We start from the raw sequence: 12,815 nt of genomic DNA, 5'->3' as shown, positions 1-12,815 counted from the left end.
TAAAACCCTAATTCAGTACCCTATTTCTTATTCTACACGATATATCGTCTCTGGTCTAATATAAAACAAAAACACATATCTGTGCTTTCTGCACCAAAATCTGGGTTTAAAACCCACAATTTCATAGATTTTTGGGTCCAGAGTTTATGCAATATCATCTAAACTACATTGCTAAGGCAACAAGCTATTGAATACGTTCATAAAGGAAGTACGTAAAATTGCATGGAAAAATAAAAAACAAGAAATAGAACTTAAACACAAAAGCTGCTTGTGGGTATAGCGCGATCGGCGATTGAAGGAGCGGTGTCAAGGAAGCTCTCACAAAATCGAAGATGCCAAGAATATTTTGCCTCCTTGGTTTGGAAAACATGCGAAAGCAGAACAGATTTTGAGTTCTGGTTTTTTTATCTTTTTTCTCTGAAGGTCCAAGATGTGAAAGTGAGAGGAAAAAGATGATACGAGCATATTTATAGGCCCTAGAGAATGTCAAACGCCGAATTGATCTGGACCGTTGGTCGAATTCGGTATCTAATTGAACGAACAGGTACAGACGTGTCGGTGGCGGCATAAAGGTGGCAAACGAATAGACGTGGGCATGGTGCAAAAGTACTCAAGTACTCTGATTAAGCAACCCGTGATTGACGCGTGTCCACACTCGAGTATATTAAGTGGCTTAGTTTCTGAAATAAGCAGTTCAAAAGTTTCCTTCTCATGGGATTCGAACTGATACTTTTGAGGGGGCAAAATGTTATACCCAGATTTCGAGGATGATAATCTTGATCTCGAAATCCAAGCTCGTAAGGTGTAAGCTCGAAATAAGCACAGTCATCATGTGATCCACAAGTCAGAGACAGTTTCACTGTAAATGTCAGACCTCGTGAGCTCGAGTATTATGTAGCCTCGAAAGGTTCTCCGAGCTTATAAGTTAGGCTCGCAACTCACAATAGCAAGGGTTCAACACTTGTATAAACTTCTTGATTCATCTCTTGCCCTCAGACAAGATGGTTCGAGCTCGAGAGCTGTAAGCTCGAAGGGGACGGCTTCAACAACGGTTACTTGTTGGGAGCATAAGCGAACCAAGATGACAAGCTCGTAACAGGCAAGCGGTCTTGAAGGCACATGGATCTAGTGTCTAAGCTTGTCAGTTGTGTGTGAATGTGTTTATTGTAATAAATTCCCTATGTTTAAGGGATCTAATGTAATTCGTTATTAAATCCCACATTTTATGGGATATTGCCGTGTACATAGTAACCAATACATTTAATGACATTATTTGATTTGATTTATAGAATATCTTCTCGAAATATATGGGAAGATATTCAGAAAACTCCTCTATAAATAGAGTGGGATGATTCATTTGTAAGGGACCGAAATATTGAGATTTAGAAAGAAAGCTCTGGGCAATTGCTTCTTGAAAGCTCCAGGGAATTCCAAAAGAGTCAATAATATAGACTTCTAGACTAGGCATATTTTAACTGTTGAACCACGTAAAAGACCATGTCCACATTTTTTTTATTTACTTCCTCTGGTATATTTTTGTTTAATTGATCTTCTTTCTTAAGTTGACGAAAAACGGCGTCAACAAAGTACTTTATTTTCTATTTTTTTTAGAAAAAAAATACTTATAATAAAATATTAACAAATTCTAAATTAAAACTATGAATTTAAAAAGTTTATTTGAACAAATTTTAATTATTTAATTTAAATTTTTCAAGCCAATAAAAAGTTATATATAAATATATATTATTTAATTAATAGTTAGAGCAATTAAACTAGTAATTTCTTATTAAAACTGAACAGACTAATAAGAAAATATGTATATTTATATCTTATTTCACCATTACACATATGTTTAGATAAACAAATAAATGACAAAATAAATAATTAACAAAAGAAAGAAAAGAATAAATTTATGCTATGTTTCGGGGCATTATATTTGCACCCCAAAATTTGATTAAGACACTCAATTTTTATTAAAAATTAATATAGAATATATATTTTTATCAATTTATGCTCACATTTTTTCTATTTTTTTTCTTTTTCATATTCTAAAAAATACATATAAATAATATATATTTTAAATATTAAAATAAAATAAAAATTAAAACCAAAAAAATATAAAAACTTGTTAAATAAATAGTTTTTTTCTAAAAAATTATACATTATTTTAGAAAAAAATTATGAATACAAGATAAATTAAAATTATTGAAATTAGCAAAAAAAATATATAAAGAATGTCAAAAAAATATTGAAAAAAAGAGTTAAAATCATTTTTATAATTAATGGAGTGCATTTATATATTTTTGGAGTGTAAATATAATGCTCCTATGCTTTTTTTTTTTTTTTTTGTTAAAATCATATCTTACTCTTACAAATTAGAATTTATTTAAAAAAAATATAACATTAGGGGACCTATGTGAGCCTAAAAGTAAATATTGAGATCTAATTGCTACCCAAAAAAAAAGTTCAGACCTAAGTAACACAAGTGGTTTGGGGACTGAAGTACTATTTACCCTAAATCATAATATACTAAAGATACCGTTAATGCAATATTACTATATTACTCATGCAACTTTTGGATGCCAAACAATTAATATATATTCTACGTACGTACCATGAAAATCATAATCTGCCTCTTCTTAGGAAATAACAATGAGCAATCAGATGTGCACATATATTAAAGACTAAATTTTTTCAACGAAATTCATATATTTATTTAAGATCAAATTCACTACATTAAATTAATATTATATTATGATGCCTAATATACCACTCAAAGTTACATATTATTTAAAATAAGATTTTATTTATTAAATATATATTACAACAAGTGGTACCTTATGTGTATGATGTTTTTATGCACATATCATTATTTAATAACAATTAACCGGCCTTTTTTAATTTCAGCCACAGTGACAAGAAGCTCTTCTTACCATCTTTCAAGTTATGGAAGAAAAAAATGGAAAAATAGAAGGCAAGATCTAAAGTTCATAAATTAATTTAATTAATGGACATAACTACTAAGGTCAAGAAACTAAACAATAAAAAAAATCTAATAATGGTTATAGGCATAATTAAGTAGTACTATACTTTTCTTTACAATGAAGAAATTCCAATTTTGAACCCTAAATGTCAAAAAAAGAAAAGAAATCTAATCCTATATTTAAGAGAGATAGAAGATAGGTTTATACTATTTTGGATTCATATGTTTTACGATTATTTCACAATTAACCTTTTATTTTTTAAAAAAAAATTGAACCCTATGTTTTGTGGTTAAATCTAGTCCCTGAATCCAAATTCGGTCAATATATATTTTTGCCCTCATATTTTATTTATGAGATCATCCACTTGAAAAATGTATGGATTTGTAATATGTATCAATCTTTATGAGGCTATATTTGATAATATTTCAACTAAATTCAAATTCATGATCATAAGACAATTTTTAACTATTTTACAAAATACAATATTTAAAAATATATATTTTTAAAACAGAGGATTCATTGTGGAATTATGCGAAAACACGGGAATCCAAAATGGTATAGACCGATGATGTGAGTACTTAATTGTAATAGATCTTTATAGCTACAATTTAATATATACATAGACAATTTCTTCTTCATTTTATATATGGATCATTTGTAGGACATGGAATAAAATTGGTGTAATGTCTAATTATCTTTAGAAAACATCTTATCCTCTATAAAGAGAGAAAAAAAAATATTAATGGTTGTGACATATAAAATATAGGTTAGGGATATTGGCGGCGATAATACCCAAAAAAAATTTAAAAGTTGTACTTTAATACCCAATTTTTTTTTGCGATAATAATACATAAATCTATAATTTTGCTCATTTTGTTAGTACTCACTGTTAACTGCATGTTAAGTATCCACATGACTCATTTTTATTAGTCTAATTAGCAGCGATAATACTCAAATATTTTCAAAAGTTACACTTTAATGCCAATTTTTTTTGCGGCAATACCTAAATCTACAATTTTGGTGCAACCGTTAATACTCACTGTTAATTGCTCATTAAGTATCCACGTGGCACATATGAATTTTGTGACGATTTTAGACTAAATTATTTAAATATTATAAAAATCATTTTAAATTTTAAAAAATCTAAAAGATTATTAAAAACTAATTAATAATATTGATTTTAGGATGATTTTGAGTTTTAATTTTAATTTGGGTTGTTTCGAATTTGAAAATTTTAGTTTTATTAATTAGTTTTTAATAATCTTTTAGATTTTTTAAAATTTTAAATGATTTTTTAGTATTTAAATAATTTAAAGATATTGGCGGCGATAATATCTAAATCATTTATAAAGTTACAATTTAATACCTAAATTTTATGAGTATAAAAATGTGTCACGTGGATACTTAATAGACAGTTAACAGTAAATACTAACGGTTGCACTAAGATTGTAGATTTATATATTATCGCCGCCAATATCCCTATTTATTATGATTTTTAAATTATAAATTACTCGATCGAAACCCACAATATATTTTTTAAAAGAAATATATAATAATAATGACATAGTGAGTTTATATTTTAGAAGTGAAAATATGCCTCTACCATCACTCAAAAGAAAAGTTATTGAGAATAATGGTGTCCTAAGTTGATTAGCTTCCTCCTAATAAGTTATACTTATATTTCCTTTGCAATCCAAACATATTCTCCATATCCTTTTAAATGGGAAAATGACATGTCACTTGTGTTATAAGTCATGTTACTAAAGATAATTTTTCTAATTAACACTATTTTTCTGAAGAACTTTGTTAATTTTAAAATTTATGATTGATAATCATCACGTTTGTTGAAAAGTCGCATATAAATATCGTATGTGGCCCCATTAGTAATTATAGTTATAATATGTCATTTTTGAATAGCCAGGGTTTTTAAATTCTGAATTTGTATTTAAAAAATTCGCATTATTGAATGTAATTAAGTTTAATATAAAAGGATAAGCAGCCAGCCCACATTAATATTCTTCTATAAAGACACTTTTATATGTCATTTTAATTAAAAGAAAAACGCTATTATACATAGCTTTACTTGTGTATGAACTGTCCCTTCTTATATAAATGTGTTAAACATCATTATTATTAATTAGTGCTCAGAAATTGTCACTATTAGTTTTTTTTTCTTTTTTTTTTAAAAAAGAATGTATTCTCGTTAAGTATACCTTATATCACGTACTCGTTTTCTATATAAGTAACGGCTAAATCGAATCAAACACATGCAGACTAGCACACGCCAACACATATATAGCTTCATCACAAAGAGTTATATATATATAGGCCTAGCTAGATATATGGTTTTCATGAGACTCAACTCATGAGCTAACTCTCTCTCTCTCTCTCTCTCTCTCTCTCTACATATATATATATATATATATATATAACTTGTCTTAGGTTTGTTAAAGTGAAAATGGCAGACTTAGTATATATGAAGAGAATAGTGGTGTGGCTGTTGGTGGTGGGAAACTTGTCATGCTCAGCTTGGGCTGACCAAATAAATCTCAACGCAGATCAGCCACTCTCCAAGATTGCCATCCTCAACTGCAAGCTTGCTCTCAATGAGTCCGCCTCTATTTATGCTATTCTTCAACCAAAGAAGGTAAATATATATATATATATGAATACATTAGAAAAGAGTGTATGTAACTATGAATATATATATACGGTACCACTACAGTAGTAATAACTACTTATGTATTTTTAGTATTTTTGTTAAGTAAATAAGCTTTAATTTTTTTTACATGAACGTGTATAATGTAGTTACATGAGATTTTTTATAAATTTTTAAGAAATTCTGAATAATTTAGTACGTCGAAAACAAGATTCAACTAGTTTGTTGCCCACAATAAATTATTTAAATCATGATTTTGATATTTTAAATTATTTGGAATTTCTTACAAATTTGTGAGATGTCTCCTGTAACTACATTATATACTCTTACGTAAAAAAAAATAACTTACAACTTATCCATATAACGAAAATACTAAAAATACATATCAATAATGATTAAAAGCCCAAAAATTTCTTATATATATGTAACAACAGGCGGCATTTAAGCACGAGTAATGTTGTGTTACGTGCAGGGTAAAAGTAGTAATAATGCTATTGAAGAAGATGCAAAGTGGGTAACTGTGACTCTCAAGAACTCAAAACCATCCAACGATGACTGGGTTGGTGTTTTCTCTCCGGCAAAATTTGAGTAAGTAATTTATAATAATCTCACTAATAATGAAATAATATATCTTTTTCTAATTAGTGAGAAATTAAGAAATTAGTATCTTTTTCTTATATCTTGATATTTTCGTCTCTACTTTTGCTCACATGTTATTGAATATAAAGTTAAAATAGATATATTATTATAGTTTCTTACAATAGTCATAAATAGTTTGAGGTTTTGTTGTGATATGATAAAGCATGAAATGTATTCTTATATATAAATATATATATATTTATATAAATGTATATGCAGCTCCTCAACATGCCCTCCAAATGGACCCAAGGACAGTGAAGTTGAAAAACCATACATATGCTCTGCCCCTATTAAGGTTTGTGTCTTACTATTATTATTATAAATATTACATTTGCAGATTTTGTCTCTATTACATTTATTTTTATTTTATTTTGTTTGTTAAATTGGTCTCTTGTATAATTTACTTTTTTTGTCCAATGACTACTTGAGCCAATTTTAATATTTAATTTAATAAATATTACTTGATTGAAGTGTTGTCGGCAAGTATTTCATTTGACTTTTATTTATGGATTATTATAAGGGCAATTCTTCCATCTCACACTTGTGTTTGTGAGCCATTAGTATTTTAAGTTTATTATTATTGCTTTGATTTTGATGTCATACAAAACTAAATTGCACATGCAATGGTTTTAGTTCATATGCAATATTGAAATATTTAAAGTATCATGGTGAATTAGATTACTATCCAAAATAAACTTTATGGTTGTGAATAGTTTGAGCTAGAAAGTCTGTGAATAGTTTCCAACCATTTTTCATAATAGATTTATCGTATATCAATTGAATCTTCCTGATTTCAAATCTTTCTTACTTGATATTAGCTGCTTCTTGCAATATCACACATTTGAGTTATGATTGAACATATTTGAATCATATATGCTATTTTTTCTTACTTGTCATTAGCTACTCTAAGCAAGTATTTTTTATTTTTATTTATATTTTTATTATCTGGTATTTAAGGAGTGTATAAAATAGAATATCAATCACAAGTAAACTACAACTAACTAATACTAAACATTTAACCATCTAAATAATCGCATTGTCAAATACATTAACAAAAATTACTAATGCTAAACATTCAATCATTTAATTAATCTAGTGGTCAAATATATGGGTAAAAATAATAAATGCTAAACATTCGACCATCTATTTTTTAAAAATCTTATTAATCTTATTGTCAAATACATTGAAAAAATTAATAAATGTTAAACATTCTACTATTTATAATTCTTTTTGTTAAATATACATCTAATCAATCTTATTGTCACATATACAAGCAAAATTAATTAATGTTAACATTATACCATTTATAAAAGTTTTTTTTTAAATTTAATTAATTTTATTGTCAAATGCATTGGAAAAATTAATTAAGGCTAAACATTCTATCATTTATAAAAAAAATTTATTAAAAGAACATCTAACTAACCTTATTGTCAAATATGTTGACAAAATTAATTAATGCTAAATATTCTTCAATTTATATAGCCCTAAACTACCTAATTAGTGGCAATTCAGCTATCCCTACATTAAAGAAATAAAACAAATTTCAAACATTTCGTAATACAATTCATTTCTTATACACAAAACAATAAAAATATAGTTCAATTTTTGTTACTTTCAACTCTAATAATGTTACACGAAAGTTCATTTATAGTTACTTAGTAGCAACAAAAAAGTTATGCTGCAAATATTGTAAATAAATTCAACTTCATACGAATTTTACCATAATACCTTCAATTGTACATTTTTTTTAGACATTAAATTACAATAATGCTCTTACTTTTCACAGTCACATCAGCTCTATTTTTCTAACCGGTTGTATCAAGTCAAAAGCTAAAAAATAAAAAATACCAAAAATGTTTATAATTTGACACTTGACAAAATGAATAGGACCCACATGAAGGACTAAGTCTTGTTGTGAGGGACTAAAAAATGTACCTTATTATAAAGAAAAGTTTCTTATGTTTTTTTTCCCTGTTCAACTAAAATAATTGATAAATTAATAAATTTTACACATCAGCATTTCCCTCAAATTATATATACATGAAATTTTATATGAACCAAAATGATTTACTCAAAGGGATCAAAAAGAAAGAAAAAAACAAAGAGAGGGAGAGAGAGACAAACGTCTACAAAATATGCATGCAATTTAATATTATAAATATTATTAAAACCTTTTAATTACATATTATTTTTTCTTTTAGTTTCAAAACGCAAACTATTCTAGCAAAGATTACACGACCACTGGCTCAGCGACTTTGAAGTTCCGGTTGATCAATATGAGGGCAGATTTTTCCTTTGCATTTTTTTCAGGTGGATTCTCAAATGTACGTATAGATAAGTAGTCTTCTTCCTCAATTATTACTTACATATATATATAAATAACTATATATAATTCATGAAATTTATATGTATATACTATAACTTAAGGTCTTGAACCCTTTGTTTAATATGACATAATAATAATAATATTGCAGCCTAAACTGGTGGCAATTTCGAACACTCTACCAGTATTTGCCAATCCAAAGGCACCACTCTATCCTCGTCTTGCTATAGGGAAGGCTTGGGATGAAGTAAGTACACTAAGTGATTATTAGAGTATTTTTTTACCTTATAAGTTTGGACAAATAATGATTTTTCCTCAAAATTATATAGCATTTGTAGAGTTTTGCCACCGAATTATTTTTTGTAGCAAAAATACTCATGAACTATAGAAATCATTGCAAACATGTCTCTATTGTTACATTCTGTTCATTATTCGATGATCTATTTAATTAACTGAGTTAATCGAAATCGAATTTATGATGTTAAACATACAAAAATTAGTTCTAAAAATACAGATACATATTTTCAAAGTTTGTCATTATATCACTATGTATATATGTATTTGTATGTTAGGACTTTCGTATCCCTACCCACATTAGCGCAACATCAATACTACATAAGAAAATTGTTTTTAAAAATTGAATGAAATGTAATATAAGGGGTACATTACAATAGTTGCTATAGTTTAGGGAAGATTTTTGCCATAAAAAAAAGTTCAGGGGGACAAAACTCTTTAGGAGCCATAGTTGAGGGAGAAAATTTCCTAATTACCCTATAAGTTTACTCGTTCATTACTTAACAAAACTTTGGTTGATATAATCTTGGAATAGATGACGGTAACTTGGACCAGTGGATACAACATAGATGAAGCTGTTCCATTCGTTGAGTGGGGTCTTAAAGGAGAAACCCAACAGCGATCCCCAGCTGGAACTTTGACTTATGATCGTAGCAGCATGTGTGGTATATATATTTTTCACCAAAATCTGCTAATATATACTACTAGGGTTATGGCATGAGTCATTAACTATGCTATAAAAATGTATCTATTTAACACAAACTATTAAACTAAACTACACTTAATCCTGTTTTGTAGGTGCACCTGCGAGAACAGTTGGATGGCGTCATCCTGGATTCATCCACACAAGTTTCCTCAAAGAATTATGGCCAAACTCTCAGTACGTAATGAGTTTTGTTTAAAAGAATATAATTAGTTTGGTCCATGCTATATAATATCTATCTTTTCAATTGTTTCAGATACACTTACAGAATGGGTCATCGTTTAAGTGATGGTTCATATGTATGGAGTAAATATTACTCTTTCAAAGCCTCCCCATATCCCGGACAAGACTCCTTACAACGTATTATTGTATTTGGCGACATGGAAAGGTAGTTTCTAGTCAAATTATTAAAATATTACTTATGGTATCACCATTAACTCTTATTAATCATCCATTTATGATCACTAATTATCATTTTCCTTCCCAGGCAGAGCGAGATGGTTCGAATGAGTATGCTAACTCACAACCGGGTTCACTCAACACCACAGACCAACTCGTTAAGGACCTCAAGAACTATGACATAGTTTTCCACATTGGTGATATGGCATATGCCGATGGATACCTCTCTGAGTGGGACCCAGTTTATATCACAAGTCTCACCCATTGCCTCAGCTGTCCCATACATGGTTGCAAGGTTTGTTCATTTATATCTAAGATCTTCTATTTATCAGTTTTGCCACATTGAGCTAATGTTTTGAATCATATAAATGCAGTGGTAACCATGAACGTGATTGGCCAAATTCAGGGTCTTTCTGGGACACAAGTGATTCAGGGGGTGAATGCGGTGTGCCTGCTGAAACTCTCTACTATGTTCCAGCTGAGAACCGAGCCAAGTTTTGGTAAAACAAGAGAATATTTTCCTGAACTAGAAGTCACAAGAGGATGAAAATAAAGTAATGTAAATGTATGCAACGTATGCAGGTACTCAGCAGATTATGGAATGTTTAAATTCTGCGTGGCCGATAGTGAACATGACTGGAGGGGCGGGATCAGAACAGTACAAGTGGATTGAGAAATGCCTTGCATCGACAGATAGAAGGAAGCAGCCTTGGTTGATCTTTATAGCTCACCGTGTTCTTGGCTATTCGTCAAACGCTTGGTACGCCCAGGAGGGCTCATTTGCAGAGCCGGAAGGAAGGGACGACCTCCAAAAGCTTTGGCAAAGATACAAGGTCGACATTGCCTTTTTTGGCCATGTCCATAACTACGAAAGGATATGCCCCATTTACCAGGTATGGACATTGGTTTCCCAGTTATGCACAAACTCTAAAGAAAATCCATAACCACAGTTCATTCATATAAGATTCTAAAATTTTTCCCATATGCATGTGTAGTTTATGGAATTCTAATCTTGCTATGTTGTTTGGTGATGATGCAGAACCAATGTGTGAATGATGAAAATCACATTACAGTGGTGTTGTAAATGAACAATTCATGTGGTTACCGGAGGAGGAGGAAAAAGCTTGGCCAAATTCAGCAGCTTGACCCCAACTTGGAGTGTCTTCAGAGATTATGATTGGGGATTTGTCAAACTCACAGCATTCAACCACTCATCACTCCTCTTCGAATACAAGAAAAGTCGCGATGGTGAGGTCTATGATTCTTTTACCATTTACAGGGAGTACAAGGACGTACTGGCCTGTGTTCATGACGGCTGTGAACCAACCACTTTGGCAGCTTAAAATATCATTCTTTTTGTCCTAATTAATAAAAAGGGCTGTGTGGGTTTAAAGTATCCCAACTTTGTAGTAAGAACATTGTCAAGGAGATGACAGTAGTAGTACTACTACTATCATCTCTCAGTCTATTTTGTAATAATCTCTAGGAGAGGTTTTATTTTGATTTTAGCATGAAGCTTACTGTGGTAAAAGAATAATTTTATTCTGTATCTTTTTCATAGAGTATAAGGGTATATATATACATACATAGCAGCTAAATAATACAGTAGAGGAAACGATACCTAGGAAAATAAAAATACAGCTGTAAATAGGAAATAAGCATTGCAGTAAATCTACTAACTAGGAAAAGAAAGCAGTAATAAATACACTTGAATATGTATCGACATCTTGATATTCTACACTCCCCTCAAGATGAACGATATATGCTTGTCAAACCAAGTTTGGAACTTAGATCCTGAAAATTTGGACGATGTAGAGCCTTAATAAGGATATCAGCAATCTGAAAACAAGAAGGAACATGCTTTAGTGAGATTACTCTGCCTTCAATTTTCTCACTTATAAAATGTCTATCAATTTCCACATGTTTTGTTCTATCATGATGGACTGGATTTTTGGCTATGGCAATGGCAGCTTGATTATCACACATCATTTCTATGGAGCCTTCTACATTGATTCTGAGTTCATCCAACAGTCTTTTTATCCGGATCCCTTCATATATTCCATGAGCTAAAGCACGGAATTCAGCCTTTGCACTACTGCGAGCAACCACCTGTTGCTTTTTACTTCGCCAAGTAACCAAATTACCCCATACATAGGAGCAATAGCCAGAGGTTGACTTTCGATCAATTGGGGACCCTGCCCAATCAACATCTGTGTAAATTTCAAGCGAGCAATTGAGAGATTTCTTAAACATGAGACCTTTTCTAGGATCCTTTTTGAGATATTTTAAGATTCGATATACAGCTTCCATGTGTCCCTCTGAAGGATTGCTCAGGAATTGACTAACTCTACTGACAACAAAGCTTATATCTGGGCAAGTATGAGTTAGATAGATCAATTTACCCACAAGACGTTGGAACTTCCCTTTGTTTGTCACTATTCCTTCAACACGAGGCTACAATTTAATGTTAGGATCCATGGGTGTCTCTACAGGTTTGCACCCACTCATTCCCGTCTCCTTTAGAAGGTCCAAAACATATTTCCGTTGAGAGACAGAGATACCATGACTGGAACGAGCAACTTCCATTCCTAAGAAGTACCTCAACTGCCCAAGATCCTTGATCTCAAACTCCTTAGAAAGCAAGTTCTTTAGATGATTAATTTCCTCCTCATGATTTCCAGTAACTACTATATCATCAACATACACTATCAATAATGCAATTCTATTGTTAGATGAGTGTTTGACAAATAAAGTATGGTCAGCTTGACATTGTGAGTAACCATCTATTTGAAGTACTCTTGCAAACCTTTCAAA

General features: G+C 30.3%; 1 pseudogene; it reads left to right on the top strand.

The window, feature by feature from the left end:
* The first annotated feature begins 5,364 nt into the window (after positions 1–5,364).
* LOC133830059 (nucleotide pyrophosphatase/phosphodiesterase-like) lies at positions 5,365–11,549 on the top strand (annotated as a pseudogene).
* Positions 11,550–12,815: the final 1,266 nt, after the last annotated feature.

The sequence above is a fragment of the Humulus lupulus genome, chromosome 4 (assembly GCF_963169125.1).
Source record: "Humulus lupulus chromosome 4, drHumLupu1.1, whole genome shotgun sequence".
Lineage (NCBI taxonomy): Eukaryota > Viridiplantae > Streptophyta > Magnoliopsida > Rosales > Cannabaceae > Humulus > Humulus lupulus.
This window is presented reverse-complemented; position numbering and strand designations above follow the sequence as displayed.